The following is a 24287-nucleotide window of genomic DNA, read 5'->3' as shown; positions in this document are numbered from 1 at the left end:
AAGATTTAAACTGTATAGTTTACTTAAACTTTGCCAAGGCCAAAAAGCTGGTTTTCTTCTTCTCAAATAAGTTGAAAGACCTTTGGAAAGAAGGAAAAAAAACACAGTTTGGGGATGTATGGGGTGGGGGGATTTCATTGCTTTCATTTCTAAATACTTGCATTTTCTTTTACAATACTTTGAGTACCCTCTGACTCAAGTAAGCATGTATACTTTTTGGTTCATAGCAATTAAACATAGCAATAAAACTCAGTTTGGGTCAAAAGAATTTGGGCAAGAAAGCACTTTCTTTTTCCCAGGACAAGCTGCTTGCAAGATTGCTAATGCCTGGGACTGTCTGTTATGTTGTTATCTCACGAGACCTAGTGCTCGGTGCAGGCTGAAGTGGCAGCAGTATCTACCCAGGTCGTTGACTGAGCGCTAACATTAGTTCTCTAATATTCACGCTGCACACAGCAAGATGGGTCTTCAAGACTCCTCTGCACAATGAACTTAGAGTTTGGATGCCTTGATTTTCAGACACATGGCATTCAATCAATAACTAATTTTCTTCTGATCTTTGATTTCTAGGTCAGATTCCCAGCATACATGCTAGGCCTGGGCACCCAAAATTTCCACAAACATCTAAGGAGAGAAAAGAGGTGGGAGGACTGAGGTAACATCACGGAAAAGACTTTCACTGGGCCTTATGGCACGTGAATAGCAGGACACTCCAAGGCTAGAAAGAGGCAACTAGCATCTCTCTTTGCCCGCTGTATTCCAGATGCTGGGCTGGGCACTTCTAAAAAATTCCCACATACTCTGCACACCAACACAGAAGAGCAGTTATTATCACTTCCATTTTACGGAAGAGAAAATTGAGACACAGAAATACTAACTCACTCACTCGAGGGCACAACGTTTTTCAGTGGAAGAGCCAGAACTTAGGTTTGGTATATCAAACTCAGGAAAGCCTAGGAAAAGCCTAGCACTCTGTGTGTGTGTGTGTGTGTGTGTGTGTGTGTGTGTGTGTGTGTGTGTGTGTGTGTGTGTGTGTGTGAAACAGAGAGAGAGAGAGATTTATAGGAGGGTGTCTAATGACAGAACTCCAGCTGGAGACAAGAGAATTGATCTTACAATACCCGAGACCCTCCAGGAGTAATGGAGATGGCTTGTCTAGGGTGTGCACAATAGATGCAGTAAGACAGATTGATGGGGTGAAACCCCACTGATAATTCAGTAGTATACAATACAAATGAATTTATTTATAAAACAGAAAGAGTCACAGATGTAGGAAGCAAATTTACGGTTACCAGGGGAGAACGGGGAGGAATAAATTGAGAGACTGGGATTGACATATACACACTACTATATATAAAATAGATAACTAATAGGGACCTACTGTAGAGCACAGGGAACTCTACTCAGTGCTCTGTAATGACCTATATGGGAAAAGAATCTAAAAAAGAGTGGATATATGTATATGTATAACTGAGTCACTTTGCTGTACAGCAGAAACTAACACCACATTGTAAATCAACTGTACTCCAATAAAAATTAAAAAAAATAATAATTCTGTAGCATCCAGTTTGCAAGCAGCTAAGGGGTAACTGGGTACTTCCACAAGCCCCTGGGAAAAGGGTGTTTAGCAGAGATGAACAACCAAAAACATACATTCGTAGACTGCTGTTGTGCAGTGATTTAAGAACAAGTATTTTCATTGAATTTTCAATCTGGTAACCAGTAAATTTGTCACCCACTGGCCCTTCGGTTAGATAATGGCAGCAGCTCTATGGGACACATGAGCAAAAGGTAACTCTTTCATTACTTCTCTCAATAAATAATTCTTTGAGCATCTTCTTCATAATATTTTGGGGCTTATAGACTAGAAGGAAAAGGGAATAAGCAGTAATAATGCAAAATAACAATTTAATTGCTTTGATGGAGGAAATATCAAAGGTAGTGAGAGTGGAGGTCCAGGCAGGTGTAAGCTTGACTTGTCCCGTGGCCAGTGGAGACACTGCTCCATTTCAGCCCAACTATTGTCCCAATCCTTCCTTAGACTCCGTTTTTCCTCCCTCACCACACTCCAGCCACACTGACCTTTTTGTCAACACATCAAGCTCATTCTTATCTTGGGGCTTTTCCCCACCTGTTCTCTCTACCTGGGACTCTCCCTCGTTAGATGGTCATATAGGGAATTGAGGTCTCAGCTCAAATGTCACTTCCTCTAAAGGTCTTTCCAGACAACCACATTTAAAGTGACCTCCCTCTACTCTCAGTTTTTATTACATTTTAATGATACCACCATTTAACATAATACCATTTCTATTTGTTTCCATCGTTCTTTTCTTGGGCTTCCCACACCCTCACCCTTTCTCAAACGTGCAAGCATGCACACACACACACACATACACACACACAACTGTACAAGTGCCAGATACAAGGCGTTTGGGTTCATTGCTGGATCTGTCCTGTCTTCCATGGCTGGCACTGTGTTTATTACAGAGTCACCAGTCAATGAACATTCATTGAATAAGTGAGAGAAGGAAAGAGGGGAGAAGGGAGAGGAGGAAGGAAGAAGGAGAAGGGAGGGAAGATTTCACTGAAGGGAATTGAGAGGTTTGAGTCGATGTTTTTTGAATAAAACAAGCAAAGGGATAGGGGGAGAGGAGCCATATATAATGGATCTCAGTGTTATAACGATATAGACGAAGTGAAGTTTCTACCACTGCCTGCGGTGGGACGGACAACCTAGGAAAGAAGTGATTTGAGATTCCAAAAGATTGATGGGATTCAAAAAGTTAGTGAATATTGGAAGGGCATTCTAGGCCTTCTTAACTCTTTTTTTTTTTTTTAAAGATTTATTTATTTATTTATTTATTTATTTATTTATTTATTTATTTATGGCTGCGTTGGGTCTTAGTTGTGGCACGCCGGATCTTTCATTGCAGCGCAGGGGCTTCTCTCTAGTTGTGCTGTGTGGGTTTTCTCTTCTCTAGTTGTGGCGCGCAGGTTCCAGGGCGTGTGGGCTCTGTAGTTTGTGGCACACGGGCTCTAGTTGAGGCGCACAAGCTCAGTAGTTGTGGCGCGCGGGCTTAGTTGCCCCGCGGCATGTGGGATCTTAGTTTCCTGACCAGGGATCGAACCCGTGTCCCCTGCATTGGCAAGTGGATTCTTAACCACTGGACCACCAGGGAAGTCCCTCACTCCTTAACTCTTAAGTAAATAAAGCTTTATATCACAAATGACTTTGAGTAATAAATGACCAATTTAAAGCGAGTGCTTGGGTGACAGCACCAATTGTTTACTTCTCAAGGTTTTTCATAAAGAGCACACATCCTGCTTTTTAATTAAGGGAGTGGTGACTTGTCCTGTATACTTTGGAGGGTCACTTAAAAGGTCAGAGTATCGCAAAGGAAGATGTTTTTAATTCTGGGCTTATTTTCAGAGCATACCTTCGTATTGTTGTTTTTTGATGCATAATTAGCATATGTACCATGGTACAGTGTTTAGAACAAATTCATATGATTTCAAAATGTCAACAGTTTATGGGCCTTCCCTGAAGCTGTGCAGTTGCAGTGGACAGTCTGTTTATTCTTTTATTCTGGTTGGTTCCACTTTCCAAAAAAAAATTCCACCAGTCCCACTCAAAAGAATATTCAGATTCTTTTACTCTAAAATTGTTCTCCTTTCTTTCCTTCGTGAAGATCACCAGGTAGCAACTTGAAGCATTTCATTGACTGAAGATTATGTCAAATTGTGAAAAGGCTGAGTGACACCTTCTAAATGTCATATTCTACCATAGTTACTTTGGGAAAAGCAATATCCATTTTTAAATTTGACCTTTCTTGGGAACATGTTTGGTACATGTGATTCACTTCATTAAGGCATCTGCATAAAAGATTTATAAAAGGATCTCTACAAGTGTGATATTTCATCATGATGCATGGAAAGGATGTTTTCCAAATGCTGGAGTGTGATGAAAGGTGAGGCCAAGCATTAAGCTGGAGCCACACTGTAGATGACACTCATTTGGAGAGAATTCACCTTCACATCTTTTCATGTAATATCTCGTGTGATACTAACCAAACTCAAAACACAGATGTAAATGGGACATCATTAGCTTTCAAAGCTAGAATCAGTTACTAGGTATACAAAATATTAGATTTTTTTCATAATTTTTTTTCTGGGTGAAAAATAATTGTGTCGTCTTCTTGCTATAATAAAAAAGGCATCTCATAATACTAGATGCCCTAATACCAATATTTGGTGGGATTCCACAGGAAGTGAAATTTCTTTGGGGAGTGGAAAAGAGACCCATGCAGAAGGAACCTACTTCTTGTAACTCAGATTCATTGCTAGAAAGTGACATGTTACAAATTTATGATGTGTCAGTTATCTTGATGGTCCTGGCCAAGCTGTATGGCTGTGTAGTTAGACTTTATGACCATCTAGTGTCAATGTTTTTGTCATCAGGTAACCTGAGTTTAATATGACCTTGAAAATAATAAAGGAAAGGGGATTTTGATAGAATGCTCATGGGCCAACTTTTGTCCTAGTGGCCATTTATACTCAAAGACATAGAAGAAAGGTAGCTGAAGACGATGCTGAAAATAATAGTAATAATAACTCAGAACTCAGTATGCTCTACTGCTATATAGCATGGTATATACTATTTTGCAGTTGACCAAAATTGTTCACGTACATTATTTCCTTTAATTTTTCCATCAACTCTGTGTGCAAGTTTTAAAATATTCGTATTATTTCCATTTAATTGATGAAAACACTAGTGCCAAAATAAATAAACCACAGACACAGCACTAGAACTCGGGTCTTCTGACCTTCAACCCCATTTTCATTCTATTACTCCATCAAGAAGGGACAAAGAAGCAAGAAGCAGTGACAAAGAAAAAATTTAAACTCCTTAACTTTACCATCTCCAGGCTGGATGTTTATTCTTTTCTTTGGTTAGAATGAGCTTTTTTTGTGTGTGTGTGGTACGCGGGCCTCTCACTGCTGTGGCCTCTCCCGTTGCGGAGCACAGGCTCCGGACGCGCAGGCTCAGCGGCCATGGCTCACGGGCCCAGCCGCTCCGCGGCACGTGGGATCCTCCCAGACCGGGGCACGAACCTGCGTCCCCTGCATCGGCAGGCTGACTCTCAACCACTGCGCCACCAGGGGAAGCCCTAGAATGAGCTTTAGGGGATATAAATCCCTGGAGTTAAATTTTTAAATCCATGGATTATCATTCAATGCATGCGAGAGAAAAATCTCAGAGTCTGGGCATCTCACCAAAAGGCTACAACCTAAGAAGAAGAATAGTGAGTGGATAACACATTCAGGGATACTGACTTGACCCTTTTGGTATTTTGCACAAACATTTCCTAGGCTCAAGAGAAACAAATTGATTTTGTCTTGTTGTATGCCATTGTTTTTTCTCTTAAAGTCAACAGAGTGATTCCTAGTTTTTTTTTTTTTTTTTTTTGCGGTACGCGGGCCTCTCACTGTCGTGGCCTCTCCCGTTGCGGAGCACAGGCTCCGGACGCGCAGGCTCAGCGGCCATGGCTCACGGGCCCAGCCGCTCCGCGGCACGTGGGATCTTCCCGGACCGGGGCACGAACCCGCGTCCCCTGCATCGGCAGGCGGATTCTCAACCACTGCGCCACCAGGGAAGCCCTGATTCCTAGTTTTAATTCGTGTAGTTCATTAGGGCAGTCGTAACAAAGAGAGGGAGTGTTTTGATCTAGCAAATATTGAGTTGAAGTTTAAAAGTCAATTTGAGTAATTCATTTCCCTGGGTCCCTTCCAGTTCTCAGTTTCTAAGCAGTGAATTGTGGCAGTAAATTTTTTAGTATAATAGTTTTAAAAAAATTAGGCGAAACTACTGGCAAGATAATATACAGTAATTATATATTGGAATACGTTAGGGCCTTTGAATTCTGTGTTCAAGATACTGAAGCTAACGACAAGTGTACCTGTGTGACTTAATAATTTGTACTGGTAAAGTAATTTGGAGAAAGATTTTAATATATTTTAATATTTTTAATATTTTAATATATTTAAATATATTCTGATAATAGTCTAGAGGGGAGACTGTACAAAAGACTGAAAAGATGGGTACAGATGAATCACGGGAAAACACAGTCTGGTTTGGTGATAAAGCTCAGTTGTGCATGTCATATTAGTGACATGGTCAGCATGGCCACAGGACTGATTGTCTAGTCTGCAGGATTGAGGCCGCATGCCCTCTTGGACGAGATGTTGGCAGATTTCACCTACCCAGGGGTGTATGGCTTGGGCATTTCCTTCTCATAAGGAACGTAGGCGAAGGAGAACGAGTCCATGAGGCCACAAAAGGAATTATAGGGGTTCACACATAAGAATAAAAATTAAAAAGCACAGGGTATCCTCTCTGCTTGGCTGACAGCTGTGCCAGGGCATGGAGGGCCGAAGTGGAAGGAATTAATTGCAGAAGAGGAGCTAAGGGCTTCCCTGGTGGCGCAGTGGTTGAGAGTCCACCTGCCGATGCAGGGGACACGGGTTCGTGCCCCGGTCCGGGAAGATCCCACGTGCTGCGGAGCGGCTGGGCCCGTGAGCCATGGCCGCTGAGCCTGCGCGTCCGGAGCCTGTGCTCCGCAACGGGAGAGGCCACAACAGTGAGAGGCCCTCGTACCACAAAAAAAAAAAAAAAGAGGAGCTAAGGAGTCTGTAGAAGTTTAGGAAGGAAGCATTTAGCAGAATCCCAGAATTTTAAAACTGTAAGGCATCTTAGAGTTCATCTAGAGATTTGGCTGGACTTAATGAGACTAAATTAAGCTGGGGAAACTTGAGATAAAAAGCAAGAAAACCTTCTGTGAATGAGAACTATTTAATAAAGCTTTATTGAGCGAAGTAGAAACTCTGCCGCAGTTCTTTCCCAATATCCCAGAATCCTAAAATATGAGATTCTTCTGCAACATTTAAGCCAATATCTTTACTTATACGAATCAAGAATTAAGCCCCTGAGAAGTTAATAAATTGTCGGATCTAATCTTTTGATATCCTAGTTCAGCATATTGGTAGCCTCATCGGATTCAAATTAATGGAATTGCGTAGAGACAACATAACTTCTAGTTTCTGGTGTGATTATTTAACCTCATATAAGCCCTTGGATTCATATACCCCTTAAAATCATAGGAAAAATGAGCTATGTGTTATTTTATATAATTATGGTAAAAGTTACATAGCCAGTTAATGCCAAAGTTGATGAGTATTGATAGATACTAACTTCTACCTATACTTTCCTATTTCCAGCCTAACTTGTTTACTGAAAAAAATAAATATTTTTCGTGCTCATTAGTTTATAGCCCTCATTAGCAATTTATGATAATATAAACGAAAAAAACAATCTTAGGAACAAAAGGTACACACAGAATTAATCATTTTTATGTGCTGGCAAATGGAATACATAACTAAGCTAAAATAGAAGCGTTACAAGAAACAAATGTAAAAAAGAAAAGAGATGTATATACAAGCATCAAAAAAGGAGCAGTATTAGAGATGACCTGCCTGATCCAGTGATTCTAGGAAATTTAGAAACCATATACTTTGTTTCACTGAATCTACAATGCCATCAGTTGTAGGATGTACCATTTTTTCTCTGACACCGAAAAGAAAACCAGTTAAACCGAGATACAGTGTTTTTTAATCAGATCAATTATAAGATGCATCCTACTTTCTTAAGTGTTAAAATGGTCTTTTTAAACTGTGTATAGTAAAATCAGTGAAATGTGATATCTTAAACTTGACCACAAAGGAATTGATTACCTCTCTAAACTTGATGACCTTCCCAATGGAAAAAGCCCCATCACACCCGAGATCTTCACCTCTACCATTTTATTCTGAGAGAAGTTTTTAAAGGGACCAAAAGTTGGGGGTATTTTTTTTCCCTTTTAAAAAAGAAAATCAATTAAATCCATTCTCTGCTTTTGGGTGACAAGAGTGACAAAATAAAAACCTTGCATGAAGATGTCGTATATGCAGCATTTTTAGGGAGGAGGAGACATTCTATAATGTTATAAAGATGAGCACACATGTTAAAATATCAGGCTGCCCTTTCAAAGCTTGTGTATTAAATTGTGATCTGTTGACAAGCTGCACTGTCTTATCTGTGCTCTGCTGAGCTTGATTCTGTTTGGTCCCATTATTTGATCACTTCTCTGTGTGTTCTCTTATTTGAAAGTTGTATGTGTCAACAGCTGCACTCAGTGATTCACAGAACTCTGGTACCTGGAGCCAGGAGTGGAACCTAGGGGCTGGGGGCAGGGTGTGGCGGGATTTTCAGGGGTGACCTGTCTTTCCCGTCTCTTCCCTTTCCTCCCTCACACCTGAGCTGACCAGGCCCACCAACCTTCACAGGGAATTTATTCAAAAATGTTATCCTAATTTACGTGGCTCTTGCTACAGAATTGGACCCGTAACAACAATCTCTACTTCACATGCCATTCAGAATCTCACCCCTCTTGTCCTCGACGTATGTATAGAAAAAGAATTTTTCTTTTTGGTTATACATGGATTGTTTGGGATTTGGCTTTTTAAGATTTTTTGGTAAAGTTTGGGTGTAAATCTATTGTTATCTTGTTAGTTAAGTCAGAAAATTTTATCTTGCAGGAAATGACTCATTTGTGCTCTTGAAAATATCACACTTGGCATTCATCATGTAATGTGTTATATGGAAGTTATTTAATGTGCTTTTGGGGGTGTCAAACTCTTCAACATCTTTTTAAAACAAATCTCTTCTTAAATGATCTGGTCTGCTTGAGGTCAAAGGGCCTCAAATATTTCACTTTTCTAAAAGCACGAAACACTTGTGGCGCTTGAAATTCTGGCTCACATTCTCTCAAACAACCCTCTTCAGCCCAACGAAACCTCCCCTTGGTCACCTCCTATTCATACCTCAGCCCCCACAATGTCATTCTCTGAAAGACACCCATAACTTACTAATTGTCAACGTGAATGGCCTCATTTGCTTCCCTGAGTTTTAGTAGCATTTGCCACCGTTGACTACAGTTCCATCCCTTGGCTTCATAATGCTGTGTTCTTCTCCATCTCCTGCTTCCCAAATCCCAACTTCCCAATCTCCTACTCCCCTTACTAAACACATCTCCATGTTGTATATCAGTCCCAATTCTCCCTATATAATTTCTTCATTAGCAATCTTGTCCAGTCTCAAGGCTTTAGTACCTGCCCCCAATATACACATCTTTTGAGTTCCCAGTCTGCATTTTGTAACCTACGTGGGCCTCCGTCTTCTACATCTGTGTGTGTGTTTTTTTCTTTTGCGGTGAGCGGGCCTCTCACTATCGCGGCCTCTCTCGTTGCGGAGCACAGGCTCCGGACGCGCAGGCTCAGTAGTTGTGGCTCACGGGCCCAGCCGCTCCGCGGCATGTGCGATCTTCCCGGACCGGGGCACGAACCCGCGTCCCCTGCATCGGCAGGCGGACTCTCAACCACTGCGCCTCCAGGGAAGCCCTTATTTTATTTTTGACTGAGTTGCTGCACGAGGGCTTTCTCAAGTTGCGGCGAGTGGGGGGTTCTTTTGGTTGTGGTGCACGGGCTTCTCATTGCGGTGGCTTCTCTCGTTGTAGAGCACGGGCTCTAGGCGCACGGGATTCAGTAGTTGTGGCAGGTGGGCTCAGTAGTTGTGGCTCACGGGCCTAGCCACTCCGCGGCACGTGGGATCCTCCCGGACCGGGGCACGAACCCGCGTCCCCTGCATCGGCAGGCGGACTCTCAACCACTTCGCCGCCAGGGCAGCCCCATCTTCTACATCTGTACGACTAAGCCTGCCGTCCCCTCTCTCGGCTATGCTCCTGTTCTAGTCTCATGAGAGCGACAGTGTCTTTGCCATCATTCAGGCTTTAGATCTAGAATAAAGTCTTAATGCCCCCTTTTTCTTTCATGCCACATATTGTATCAATGGCCAGTCAAGTAGGAGGCCTTTGTGTCATCTCTGATACTCCTTCCCCTCCTCTTTAGTCTCCAGATCCTAGTTCAGGCCCTTGTCCCCTCTCTTAGGGACTAAGCACCTCTGATTTCCTCCCTTTAAACCAATCCTACAAGCTTTTACTGGCACCTACTACTTTAGAAAGAATGGCTCTTTCCTCAGTTATAAAATGGGAAATGGCCATACCTATACCACGCTCAAAAACCTTCAGTGGTCCCTCAGAGCATTCCATGCCTTCTACTTTCTGACCTCAACTACCCGTATCTACTACGTCCCATACTCTAGCTAGCGCAGGTGATGTGTGATTCCCTGAATATATCCCACCTGGGCCATGCCTGGACTTCTGCTTGTGGTCCTCCAAGTATTGTGTCCGAAGCAGCAGGAGCACCTGAGAACTTGTTAGAGATGCAGATTCTCAGGCCAACCTGTCACCTGCTGGATCAGAAACTCTGAAGGTGAGCCAGCAATCTGTGCTTTAATATGGCCTCCCGGTGATTCTGGTGCATGCTAACATTCTCGAACATGAAATGCCTTTTCCTCCTCTCCCTGCTAAAACGTTCTCCATCTTTCGAAAGCTGCTTAAATACGACCTTTTCTATGAGGTTGTCTCTGATCCTCTGCTCTGCCCCCACAGACATCTCTTGTGTCTTTCTCGTATCATTTTCAATGTCCTTCCTTGTTTGTCAGTCATATGCATACGTTCGATCTCCTCTGGTAGATTCTAAGCTCGAGGGTAGGGAGCTTATGCATGTGCCTCTGTGTGTGTGTGTGTGTGTGTGTGTGTGTGTGTGTGTTCTACTTTGCCTTGTCTTATTATTTTGTCATTTGTTTTCTATTTTTTAAAAATAGAATTGAAAGCAGTGAATACAACTTTTCTAATTTGTGAGTGATGTCATTCACCAGAATCTGGAAGGTTATCAGGAGAAATGAAATACCACTTAAGGACTTCCCTGGTGGCGCAGTGGTTAAGAATCTGCCTGCCAATGCAGGGGACATGGGCTTGAGCCCTGGTCCGGGAAGATTCCCACATGCCGTGGAGCAACTAAGCCCGCGTGCCACAACTACTGAGCCCGCGTGCCACAACTACTGAAGCCTGTGCGCCTAGAGCCCGTCCTCTGCAACAAGAGAAGCCACTGCAATGAGAAACCCGCCCACCGCAACAAAGAGTAGCCCTCGCTCACAACTAGAGAAAGCCCGCACACAGCAACGAAGACACAACACAGCCAAAAATAAATAAATAAATTTATTTAAAAAAAAAAAAAAAGTACCACTTAAAATTTGGCAGAGTAGCTTTAATTTTCTAATAAAATAAACCCACTCTTTAACCTCACATGCTTATTCAACTGTGACAGGCCTGTCCGATACTGTGGTATTGACTTCAGACCATTTGGACTGTTTGGTCTCTGGAAAAAAATTCCACTGCATAGTATTATCAAAGAGACAAGAAGTTGTGTTTTCAGGATGTGCCTTATTCCATACGAAGCCCACAGCTACAGTTGCTGTTTTTCACATCGTTTTATCCAAAGGGGTGTCTGGAGACAAAGAACAATTCCCAGACACACATGAAATTTAAATATTAAAACTAATACATCTAAATTAACCCAACTGTCCTACATTTGTGATTCAAACTCTTATTCCATTTTGTTCCATTAATATTTATTTATTTATTTATTTTTTGCGGTACGCGGGCCTCTCACTGTTGTGGCCTCTCCCGTTGCGGAGCACAGGCTCCGGACGCGCAGGCTCAGCGGCCACGGCTCATGGGCCCAGCCGCTCCGCGGCACGTGGGATCCTCCCGGACCGGGGCACGAACCCGCGTCCCCTGCATTGGCAGGCGGATTCTCAACCGCTGCGCCACCGGGGAAGCCCCATTAATATTTATTGATTCACTTAAAGTATTATTCAGTTATAAGGCTAAGTCATTATGACTGTACATGTATGTTTAATATAAAATAATGTTTACAGGCCTAGGTAGGGAGAAGAATGGGTGCGAGAGGGAACAGAAAAAGGAAAGGCCGAAGGTAGTAAGATCTAGTGGTGTCACACAGGTGGTGGTAACCAGTCCATATCTTCTTTTTTAAAATATAAATTTATTTATTTTATTTATTTTATTTTTGGCTGCGTTGGGTCTTCGTTGTGGTGCACGGGCTTCTCAATGCGGTGGCTTCTCTTGTTGCAGAGCACGGGCTCCAGGAGCGTGGGCTTCAGTAGTTGCGGCATGCGGGCTCAGTAGTTGCGTCTTGTGGGCTCTAGAGCGCAGGCTCAGTAGTTGTGGTGCACAGGCTTAGTTGCTCTGCGGCACGTGGGATCCTCCCAGAACAGGGCTCGAACCCGTGTCCTCTGCTTTGGCAGGCGGATTCCCAACCACTGCGCCACCAGCGAAACCCCCATTCCATATTTTCAAAAGTAGCCATAAACTGCTGAAAATCTTGCTCTGGTTTGTTTCTTTATTTGAGATTGGCTGGGCAGTTAATGTAGTGGCACATTTGCTCTTCGAATGACTGATCAAAAAGAATTCAAGGTAATGATATCTAAAATTAGAGTAGAGTATTTACTCTGTATCCAGCACTTCCAAAATGGCACTTTAATTCTTAAAAGCCCCAAGGAAGGAGAAACAGCATCCCCATATGACAAGTGAAGAAGCCCAAGCGAAGGGAGGTTAAGACCCTCATGCAGGGTCTGCAGGCTGCACCCAGACTTCAACCTAAACACTACTGTGACCCCCTTAAAAGATGAACTCCGGGGCTTCCCTGGTGGCGCAGTGGTTGAGAGTCCGCCTGCCGATGCAGGGGACATGGGTTCGTGCCCCGGTCCGGGAGGATCCCACATGCCGCGGAGCGGCTGGGCCCGTGAGCCATGGCCGCTGAGCCTGTGCGTCCGGAGCCTGTGCTCCGCAACGGGAGAGGCCACAGCAGTGCGAGGCCCGCGTACCACAAAAAAAAAAAAAAAAAAAAAGATGAACTCCGGTCGCGCTCAGCCGCCTTGTGCTTGCAGCCCTTTTGACTTCTAGACATGTTGGCAGCGCATTTAAAGTAATTCAGAGACTCAGAACAACTCAAGTCAACACTAACTGCGGAGTAAGCTCATCTCCAGTAAGCAATGGCTGAGTGTCCATGCACGCATCCTCAGCTGTCCTCCTTTTATCCATGAGTTACTCCCCTCTTGGTCCTGTGGATAGTGACTAGAGCTAGGTGTGGTCCCCCTGCACTCTTAGATCCAAGACACTAGTCTCAGCACTCCAGTGAGAGCACTTTTCTTCGACGCAGCTTGAAGCTGGCTACACATTGCCCTCTACACTTTGTTATAGATCCTCTCAGCTCAGAGCTGTTCCTCAACCACCGAGGGCTCCTGGAAGACATCACCTCACATCTTTTGAACGTTTACGTAATAGAATATAGAGGTTTGGTCTCTTATATAACAGAAATGTGGCTAACGGAATATTTTAAACGATGCTAATCGGATTTTTAAAAGTCTTTTTAAAAACGTGGCTTGTGCTATATATACCATGTTTTAATACTAGAAATTACTTTTATAGAGTATTATTTGGTCAACAAATTTTATAAATCAGGTCTGCATTATACCTTTGCACTAGTAACAGCTATAAATTCAGTCTTTAGAATGATTCAGATACTTATCATACATCAAATTCCCTGGGCAAAATGACTATCCTTAAAAAACATAGCCAGTAGGACATATATTTTCAGAACTGGGAATTTGTTTGCATGATAACTGCAATTACAAATCTGGAGTTTTTAATCTAGCAATCAGAGGACAAGTTGAGTAATTACCATTCCATACTTAACTATTTTTATGATGACTTTTTTTTTCAAAACAGCTGTTATGGTTAAAAACACAAAGATTCTTATTTTTTCTTCCCATGCTACAGTATTTTGGCAAACAAATCTCTTTTTCTCAAAACATGAAGAATCTGCTTCTTAAAGATGATGTTGTAGCACATGTGTGCTCTCAGATTTTCCAGTGCTTAATTATCTTGTAAAGATGGGCTTTTTTTTTTTTTTTTTTTTTTTGCGGTACACGGGCCTCTCACTGTTGTGGCCTCTCCCGTTGCGGAGCACAGGCTCCGGACACGCAGGCTCAGCGGCCACGGCTCACGGGCCCAGCCGCTCCGCGGCACGTGGGATCTTCCCGGACCGGGGCACGAACCCGTGTCCCCTGCATCGGCAGGCGGACTCTCAACCACTGCGCCACCAGGGAAGCCCCAAGATGGGCTTTTAAAAAAAAAAAAAAATCTCACACAGTGCTTAGTACAGAGTGGGTACCCAAGGAACGGCTCATGAATGGATGAGTGAATGATTACTATTTGGATTATTTAACCATATCTTTCTAAAAGCAGTTGTGTATGTATGATAGTAACTAGAAAAGAAAAATCAGAATATTGATTGATACCAGTTTCTTTTCTTCTCCCAGGCTGCTGTCATTAAAGAGGTAGGTGGTGTTTGTCTGGAGAATTTCAAACCAAGAGAGATACTAGTGTGCATTGGATAGTTTGATTCTCCACAATAATAATAATCCACAATGTCAATTATTGTGTCAACCCATGGAAACACAAGGAACTGAGAAAAGACGGACAGTGGGTAGATGAATGCTGTTGATCAGTGTGATTTCAGGTGTTTCAGTTTGTCACGAGACTGTTCGATTAGAAGAGAGGCATGTGAAATCCTTACAAAGAACAGGCAGAAACTCTGATCAAAAATCTCACACCAACACAGTCTTCCTAGTGAATCTGTCTTAAACTATTCAGCCTTTACAAAGCCTTCCGTCATGTTCCACAGGCATAGCATGTTGCTTCCACTCACCCCTGTGTCTTGCACTTGCTTCCATCTGTCCTAGTACTTGTTACTCTGACTCCCCAAGTATTCATGTGATGTTCTCCCAATAGCCTTGTGATAAGCTTTAGTGGGTGAGACCACGTCTGAATAGTGTTTTCATCCACTGTGTTCGACCTGATTTTGTTGCCCAGTGAAGTTTGTTGAATTCTTCAAGGGAGGGTAAATATATTAGATAGTCACACTTCAACCTCAGTTATTTTACGGAGATTTACAGTCTACAGGTATAATCTTCAGAGATTGAACTTTCCATTTAGGCTACAGAATTGGTTCCATAGTTTTAACAGGTTTGGTTTGGTTGTAATTTATATACCAGGTCATACTGGAAGCAGGGATCTCACTGTAGAATTCTGCCTTTCCTATTAGTGGGAATTTTTTCTTATTTTCTCGGAGACATCTCAAAGTAGAGTTCAGTACCAAGTCCTGACCCACCTACTGAGGCAAAATATTCATGACAAGCAGGTAACTCTTCCATTATACCTTTGTGTTTAAAAAAAAAAAGTATTTTGTTACCCAGATAGTTCCAGACATGACATAAAAATGATTCATTGTAATCACGTGTGCAGAAACCAGTTTTTAGAGAGCTAGTTGCTAATCTATACAACAGAATTCTTTATCACTCTGTTAAATCTTAGTATGCTTCTTCAGTCTTTGGGCACGTTTAAAAATATACTTTCAGCTTTTAAATTGTTGATGAGAATAAATTTTTATAGCATTTCAGGAGGGCTACTCATCAATACACATCAAAACCAATTTGCACTCACTGTGATCTAGCAATTCCACTCATGAAAATTTATCCTGATGTAATAACCATGTAGGTGCCAAAAGATGTAGCTGTACAGATTTCATGGAATTGGGGTTATTAAAATAGTAAAAGTTAGAGACCATCATAATATACAGGAAGAGTGGTGAACTACATAAAACTGGTACAATAGAAAACAAGGAAGATATTTTAAGTGACATAGATTTTCATGAGATATGATCAAGGCCAAAACATCAGGTTACAGAATTACATGAGCACAACCCCTTTTGTAGAAAATAATACGTGGACAGCAAAAGGGGAAAGGATATCTATCGGTGTTGTCATATCTCTAGGTGATAGAATGGTGATGATTTCTGCTGTCTTATTTGTACTTATCTGTATTTTCTAACTTTCTACAGTGAACAGGGATTGCTTTAGCAGTAGGGAAAAAACAAAAGCTATCATTGATATTTACTTAGATTCTTTCACATGAAAAGAAAAGAACCCCCTCCCAGTGCAGGAATAGCCAATACTCCCGACCCAGGCAGGCACCACTCACCAGTCACGGCACTTGCCCTGAGCAACCTTGATGAAACCCCAATTTTTCTCCACACAACACTCCTGGCAGCCATTGTTCATGAACCCAAGTTGGCATGAGATATGAAAGCTATGTGCCAACTGTACTGAAAACAAAACAAAACTGTCCCCAAGAATTGAGATTGAATTTTTTATACAATGGAATGTTTTAATTTCTCCATTTGTAAAAACCTCTCCTTACTTCCAGGGAGCTAATATAGACTAATCAAATGGTAGATGTGAAGACAGATGTCTTTCTTGGAGAAAAAAAAAGAAAAGATGCTTTAAATAAGCGTTATAGTTCAATTGCTCTTACAAGATCAGATACAGATGGTAAGGCCTATGGCTTAGAACGTTTTCTCCATCCCTCCCCACAAAAATAAAGTTCATCAAACTGTCTTTCATGGGTAGCAAACCTTATGATTTGATTATTCTTCTGACTAATGGTAAGAACAATAAGTACATTTTAAAATAATTCTTATCTTCTTGGTATTCAAGTCCAAGGCCTCACCCTTGGAAAGGCCCTAATACTAAAACATGAAAATATGGAATAAATGAACTGGATTTACTTAAAATCTGTATCTAGACAGCCTACTTCCATTGCCTGGCTACTCATATTTGCTTCTCAAGAATTCTCCTAAGTCTTATATAGATTTGGTTTTGAAGGCTCTGGAACAGAACTAATCAAATGAAATCTATCTGGGTTAAAAATGAAATGTTCCCTCAGATTATTTCTCTCTTCATAAGGTACACACATTTCAAAATCTAGGTATTTTAAGCTCATTTTTTCTCCCTGATAATTAATTTTAAAAAGAGGGCTAAAATTGCTCCCTAATTTGTGACAATTTAGTCTTGTTCCTGCATTATTTTTTTCCCTAAAATAATTCATATTGCTTTTCCTAAAGACCTGACACCCCCTCCATATCCCCGGGCATTTATAAAAATGCTGTCACTGAATTTCATGTAAGACGGAATTTGTGTGAAGCTCCTTCAAGTTTCAAGAAATGGGGATGCATTTGGATTCTCTCAGTGGATGGAGTTTCTGGTACAGATCCCTGAGAGATGTCAGCAGCTGCAGAACTGGAGGGCTGTTTCCTCTGTTGGGAGGTGACAATGGCTTGAATTCCAGCGTTTTCTCCAGAGCGACCCAATAGTAACTGCCTTGGAGTGCCCTGCTCATACCTCTATGTTGTCGACTCTGCCTCTTTCACTAAATGCATCTTCTTCCCCCTCTACCTTCAACTACCTCCTTGCTACCTCATTTCCCTGTTATGGCTTTTGCTTACTTCCTTCTCTCCCTGTGCTTCTTTGCCCCTGTCCCACTCTATTGTATGCCCCTTCTCTCTGTGAGTCTCACTCAGACTCCTCAGGAAAGAGCATGTGTGGTTGTCCAGTCACCCTCGGGTAGCAGACAGAGAATTCCCATGAAGCAGCAGGCTTCTGAGGTTGCTGCCCAGACTATAAATGTCTGGCTCAGTGGCAGTAGTCCATCTTCTCGCCTATTAGGTGCTCCTCTGCCTAAGAAACACTTGAAATGGCTATGGATTCAGCAAGACTGCTTCCATAGCATGTCCAGTACAAGACTGATTTCCTAGGTTATTTTGTGAGTTGTAAGATGTCATGGGATTTAGCATGATAGGAAGATGCCTCATCACTTGTTTTTCTGTCAAGCCTAGATTACATAAGGGAGCTCCCGAAATCATAGGAGGAAGGAAGTGTAAGAGTTTGGGAAAATGTTGAAAAATGTAGTGGGTTACAATTTGCCTGGTCACATAAATCTTCAAAATAGATGCACGACAAGTTCTAGCCCTGGGTTTATTTAAAACCATTACATAAATTACATCCCTGATTATATAAGGCTATGCTGGAGAATATAATTTCATTACTGAAAGGAACTGGTAGGTTTTAATAATTTGACTTGTTTAAAGGTTACATGTTTTCTTGCAGGAGACATTCTATGTCTTGACATGGGTGGGAATTACAAAATATATGCAAATATAAAAGTCATTGAGTTATGCAGTTAAGATTAATGTGCTTGATGCATTTTGTTTGCTATCCTTCAATTTGGAAGGACATCACATAAGTTATGTCTAACTTCTCATCCTTATCTTGACCAAATCGTCTCCAGTTTGGGGCTCTAGACTAAATACACTCCACAGTGCCCTCCCTTCTTTTCCTGTCGTCCTACCCTATACCCATCACCTCCTCTCAAGCAGCCCTGGTCTGGTTCTGACTTTATTGGGTACCCTTGTTCAAATAACTCATGGGTCTGTCTCTTCTGCCTACTTAGCAGTACACTTTCTAAAGGCAGGAACCATCTTTTATTTTTTCTTTATGTCTCCCTGGCCACCAGTACAGGACTTAATACATGGAAGGATTTCATTAAGGACATACCGAGTCAGAAAATGCCAGAACTGCAAGGAACCATAGAGATTTGTGGCCCTTCCTTTTTTTTCTGAAAGAGAAAGCTGGCCTGTAGCGTGTGGGGAAACAGATGAGCAAGCGCTAGTTTTTTTTTATTAACAAAAAATTTATAATTTTTATTTTTTTCACGTATGCACGGAAGATAAAGTAACTGTTTTAAAGTATACAACTCCGTGGTGCTTAGTACCTTCACGGGGCTGTGCAACCACCACCCCTATCCAGTTCCAAGACATTTTCATGGCCCCCCAAACAACCCCGCACCCTGTAAGCAGTCCCCCCAGCCCCCAACCCACACTAATCTGCTTTCTGTCTCTATGGCTTTGCCTGTCCTGGACATTTCATATAAATGGAATCATACAATAGGCCACCTTTTGTGTCTGGTTTCTTTCATCTAGTGTAATGTTTCCAAGTTTCATCCACAAGGTATGAGTGCTTCATCCCCTTGCATGGCCAAATTGCTACCATTTTTGAGCACTAACAAAACACCAGATACCGTGCCAGGTATACTTTACGTATGTGATCTTATGGAGTCCTTGTAACAGCCCTAAGATTTAGGTATTATTATCCCTATTTTATAGATCTGGAAACTAAGGTTCAAAGATGTCAAGGGTCTAGCCCAAGTTTATAAAGCAAGCAAACCAGCCAACCAGGTCTAGGACCCAAATTCCTGTACCCAAGTGCAGGGTTCCTTCATTCCAGCTGCACCTCCTGCCGGTTCCTGAATGTCTGTGGCTCATGCAGCCCCGACATCTGTAGGATCCTTACTTCACGTCCACATCTGTCTCTCCTTTACCTGCTGACCTATTAGTGATACAGCCCCACATCACAGAGTGGGCTAAACAGACCCTTGCCTATGCTTTCGCTTGTTTGAAATCACATGCATTAGGTCTCAATATGGGTACCTAAAAGATTATAGAAATTCCCATTGCACTCCAGTGCTGGGTAATTGGAGTTTCATGCAGCTGAAGCCTGAAAGCAATTTTCTGTCATCACCTGGCGATCATCAGAGAAGAAGGCCTCTTCAAGTTCTGTTTTAGACTGTTGGATAAGGCATTGGGGGGGGGGGGTGCTTTAAATATGCATGAGCTTCACCAATCATCCACAGCAGAGGTGGATTTTAATAATTAATTCATTAGGCCGATTTATTTCTCTAATTGGTTGTGAAGCTTTGTCAAGTAGGAGACAGTAAAAACAATGACACATTTTTTTTAATGTAAAACTTGGTGGAGTTTGGGTATTAACAATGCACAGAGAGATGAAAACAGACAGGAGGGCCCTGACTATTTCTTAAATAAGTGGTTAAAGATTTACAAATTGCACTTCAATGAAACTCGTTTTTATTTTTATAGATGTGTGCTCTCTGTATCTCTTCTGGGATATGGGGTTCCAAACACAAGTTCTGAGAGTCGAAGGGCAGCATTCTTAACCTTGAGGTCATGAACCAGCTTCATGGGGTCTATTAATACCTTGCAATTATCTGGAAAATGTTATGTGTGTGTGCAATTTTCTGGGGTGAATATGCAGAGTTTTTGTCAGATTTTCATAGTTTAGGAACTACTGCGTCACAGCTTTCTCTCTGACTCTCTGAGGCATCAGCCAACTCTGCGGTCTACCAGTCTAGGGACCCGAACTCCTCTACAGCATGAGGAGGTGTATCTGCACTGTGTGAGGGGTACTGTACCATCCCAGAGTCCCTGATGGCCCACTGACCCCTTGGCCGGGGTTCAGAACCCTTCCTCTTGCTCTAGCCTGAAATGGTCACTCTCCACTTTCCACCTGCCCCTTTGTTAACAGTGAACCAACTCATACAACTAGTTCAGAGACTGCAGCCCACACTGGGAGCAGCTAGATGAAGGTCAACGCCAGAAGCAAGTCAGCTACTGGCAGCAGTTTTCTGGAGGTGCCGAAAAAGGGTGATCAGAGCCTTGGATATCAGAGTGTGGTCTGCAGACCCGCAGCATCAGTATCCCCCCAGGATGTGTTAGAAATGTAGAATCTCAGACCCCACCCAGACCTACTAGATCAGCATCTGCGTTTTAACAAGATGCCCAGGGGACTCCTAAACATGGCAGAGTTTGAGAAACACTTGTGCTTTGTTCTGGATACCACTATCCGTTTCCAGCAAGTGCCTTCTATTTCATCTCCCCTATGAGGCCTCATCCTCCTCCCTCTCCACCCTGATTCTAGCTCCTCTGTGTCACATGGAATTCCCATTGTTCTCTCATGTCACCTAAGGAAACAGCAGTTTCTAGCACTTGTGGTGTGAGCTCTAGCCCCGTTCTGGTGCGCAGATGCCTGGGACTGCCCTGTCTTGATGGTGCTGTGATAAGAAGAGAGAAAGGAATCAGAAGATTAAGTTCTCCCGTCACTTTCTCCATGAGTGATATAGTCATAAGCAAATCACAGCCTCCCATGCCTCAGCTTCGTTATCTTCATAGGGTTGTGATAGGGATCAAAGAGGCTTCTGAAAAGTACTTTGTGTTTCACACAGAGTAGATGTTCCAAAAATGTTCCTTTTCTTTTTAAAAAACCCCACCTTGGGCTTCCCTGGTGGTGCAGTGGTTGAGAGTCCGCCTGCCGATGCAGGGGACATGGGTTCGTGCCCCGGTCCGGGAGGATCCCACGTGCCGCGGAGCGGCTGGGCCCGTGAGCCGTGGCCACTGAGCCTGCGCGTCCGGAGCCTGTGCTCCGCAATGGGAGAGGCCGCAGCAGTGAGAGGCCCGCGTACCGGAAAAAAAAAAAAAAAAAAAAAAAAAAAAAAACCCACCTTATTAAGATGTGTTTAACATGTAAAAAGGTGTACATAATTAATGTGTATAGCTCGACAAGTTTACGCTCATAATTATACAATGTGAACCCATTACCACCATCACCTCCCCCAAACATAGCCATCACTTCCCGAAGTTTCCTCCTGCCCCTTTATCATCAGCATCATTATTATTTCAGTGGTAAGAACACTTAACATGAGGTCTATCTCCTTAGCAAATTTTAAGTATACAAAGTCTGCTTAATATGTACTTATCCATTACTTTTTTGCATATTTCTTTTCTTTTTTTTTTTTTTTTTTTGTGGTATGCGGGCCTCTCACTGCTGTGACCTCTCCCGTTGCGGAGCACAGGCTCCGGACGCGCAGGCTCAGCGGCTATGGCTCACGGGCCCAGCCGCTCCGCGGCACGTGGGATCTTCCCGGACCTGGGCTCGAACCCGTGTCCCCTGCATCGGCAGGCGGACTCTCAACCACTGCGCCACCATGGAAGCCCGCTTTTTTGCATTTTTTACCACAGTTTAAAAAGAGAAAAAAAATGCACCGTCTTTGGAACAAAAGAATCACTGTAGACGTTTAAAGGAAGGATATATAATCAAAGAACACAGTGTGGTATAAAAAGTATTCTCTATTTTATGTTTTATTTGTATGTTTGTTTTTCTTCTTCATCTCGTTACAGTTCCTCTACTAATAAATATGCAAAGTATACATACATATGTACACATATATACATTGTACGTATACATACATACAGTGTAGCTGTACATTGATAGCTATAGGTATTAGTCTGTACAGTAGAGCTCTAGAACTTATGTATCTTATTTATTTTGTGTAACTGAAATTTTGTATCCTTGTTCAACTCCAGAAAGGGAGCTGAATTGGGAGCTAGTGGATCTGGGTTTTTCGGTACCTAATCAGGCTTTGACTAGTTTTGTGGTGTGAACTTAGCTAAGTCCCTTCGCCCTCAATTTCCCAACTTATAAAATGAGGCTTTGACCACAGTGTTCCTTTTTCATTTTATGTGTTGCCTCCCAGAGGAAGCCATCACCCACCAGATGTTCTACAAATGGTGAAAAAAAGCTATACGGTGTAGAATTAGTCAAACTCTTGAAGGGTGTCCCTTGAGACAAATATACTTTCATTGTTCCACTTCCGCGGATATTAATCCCCCTCCATTAGTGATTCTGAGTTGCTGTGACTGCTTTATGTAACCCAGAGCCCAAATCCTTGGTCCTTTTGAGATGTCCTCCATTGAGTCAGTTTGTCTCCAAACACAGCACACTTAACACGCGTTGAGCACAGTTGCAAATTCCTCTGTGACAATATGAAAAGATTAATTTTCAGCTTCAGTACTTTGTGTTTATCCGTTATGGTACCAACTCTCATTGTAATGATAGTCTCCCATGCAGACCATTAAAAATCATGCTCAAGGAATCTGTTCCAGCTGCCTTGCTTTGAATTATAATTCAATGTAGACACATCGCCCATGCAATAGGAGGGCCACCATGCTTTGTTTGCAGTTTCAGAAAAATTTTAACAACCTACAGATACTGCTTTTTCTCTCCAAAGCGTCTCAAGGAGCCCCAAACCAGGGAACTTTGAAGAGCAGCTCTGAGTAGTGACCAGCATTCCTTTTTTCTCTATCCGTACGCCTCAGTGCTGCCTCTGCCCCGAGGCTATCCAAGGTTCTTTTCTCTACTGAGAACCACACATTTTGGAATTTTTTCTTCTTGAATCTCCCTACACCAACTAACCTGTTCTGATCATTCTCTCTGAAGCCAGGTCACAGCTACTAAACAGCGAATATGGCAAATTCATCTGTTCCCAGGTGTTTAGTGAGTGCTAGTGAAATTGCTCTTACTTGTGCTTTAGAATAGAAAAGGAAGAAAGTAATCATCTCCTTTTTATTGAGTGTAGATTGGCAGTTGCATGGGAAGGAGGAAGAAGAGCTGCAGAAACAGTCTCCTTAACTTTATCTTCTCCCAAATTAAGTCAAATTCCAGAAACCCCAGCTCACATCCAAAACAGGGGGCCAAATACCAGTCTTTGGGGAAAGTAATTAAAGAGGGATCTCTTTAATTGTCCTTCATTTATTTCTTCTCCTCTCTATTGTCTTTTTGTCTCTTTTCTGGCCTAGCCTACTTCTATTACCTAACAGTATGTAGAGCCTTTTCACAAGAAACGAAGTTTCTATGAGTAAAGTTAGTTCCCTTCTCCTTGTGCATGACCATCTTCTAGAGGAGCAAGGCAGGTTGTCACGGGCCAATGCTCAGTTTCCAAGGGGAAGAATCTCTCCAGTGTGGATAGGACAAAAGAAAGTTAAGTGAGCACAGCTCTTCACCCCTGAGAATGGACCATATTAGATGTGTGAACAACAGCTGTACATGAATATTATTACATTCTAGAACCTTCCACCAATGCTACCGTAAATGGCTCCACGTCAACTCAGAACTGGAACTGAGTAAATGGTTTCTAATTTAGAGTTTCATGAACATTGGCATTTACATGAAGAAGCTGTCAACTTATCTTCTTAATATACCTGATAATACTTGCTATATTCAAAAGAACTATGAACCACATACCCTCTCATGAAAGATGTCTCAACAGACCCATTCTTTTTGAGTTTCAAAGAATGGATGTCATCTCTTAAACATTTTATCCCTCTCTTAATTTGAAGTTCTCTCCAAGGTAAATTCAGTCATTCTCTTTAGTCTTCTAGACTTATGTAATTGAACTCTCTGCGTGTGTGCCTTGGGTTTCTTGTCAAGGAGAGATAAAGCCTGATTAGGCTCACTCCCAAGGGGAAAGTGATTACTCTGAGACAGGACACTTTTTGTTCTTTGGGCCTTACATTATATTACATCATGGTTCGGAGACATCTGTCTGTGTGTCATTGTCTGTCAGAAATCATGTCTGACAGCTTTCTTCTATCCTCACAACTTTAAAGTGTTGTACATTTTTCAGACG

At 42.3% G+C, this 24287-nt stretch overlaps 1 protein-coding gene across 9 annotated transcripts in view; it reads left to right on the top strand.

Moving 5' to 3' along the window:
• PHACTR1 (phosphatase and actin regulator 1) overlaps positions 1-24287 on the top strand; it is a 536379-nt gene that overhangs the window by 84446 nt on the left and 427646 nt on the right. The gene's annotated exons all lie outside the window — the stretch shown is intronic.

Source organism: Kogia breviceps, chromosome 10 (assembly GCF_026419965.1).
Source record: "Kogia breviceps isolate mKogBre1 chromosome 10, mKogBre1 haplotype 1, whole genome shotgun sequence".
NCBI classification, from domain to species: domain Eukaryota; kingdom Metazoa; phylum Chordata; class Mammalia; order Artiodactyla; family Physeteridae; genus Kogia; species Kogia breviceps.
Note: the sequence above shows the minus strand (reverse complement) of the source record. Positions and strands in the feature narration are given on the sequence as shown.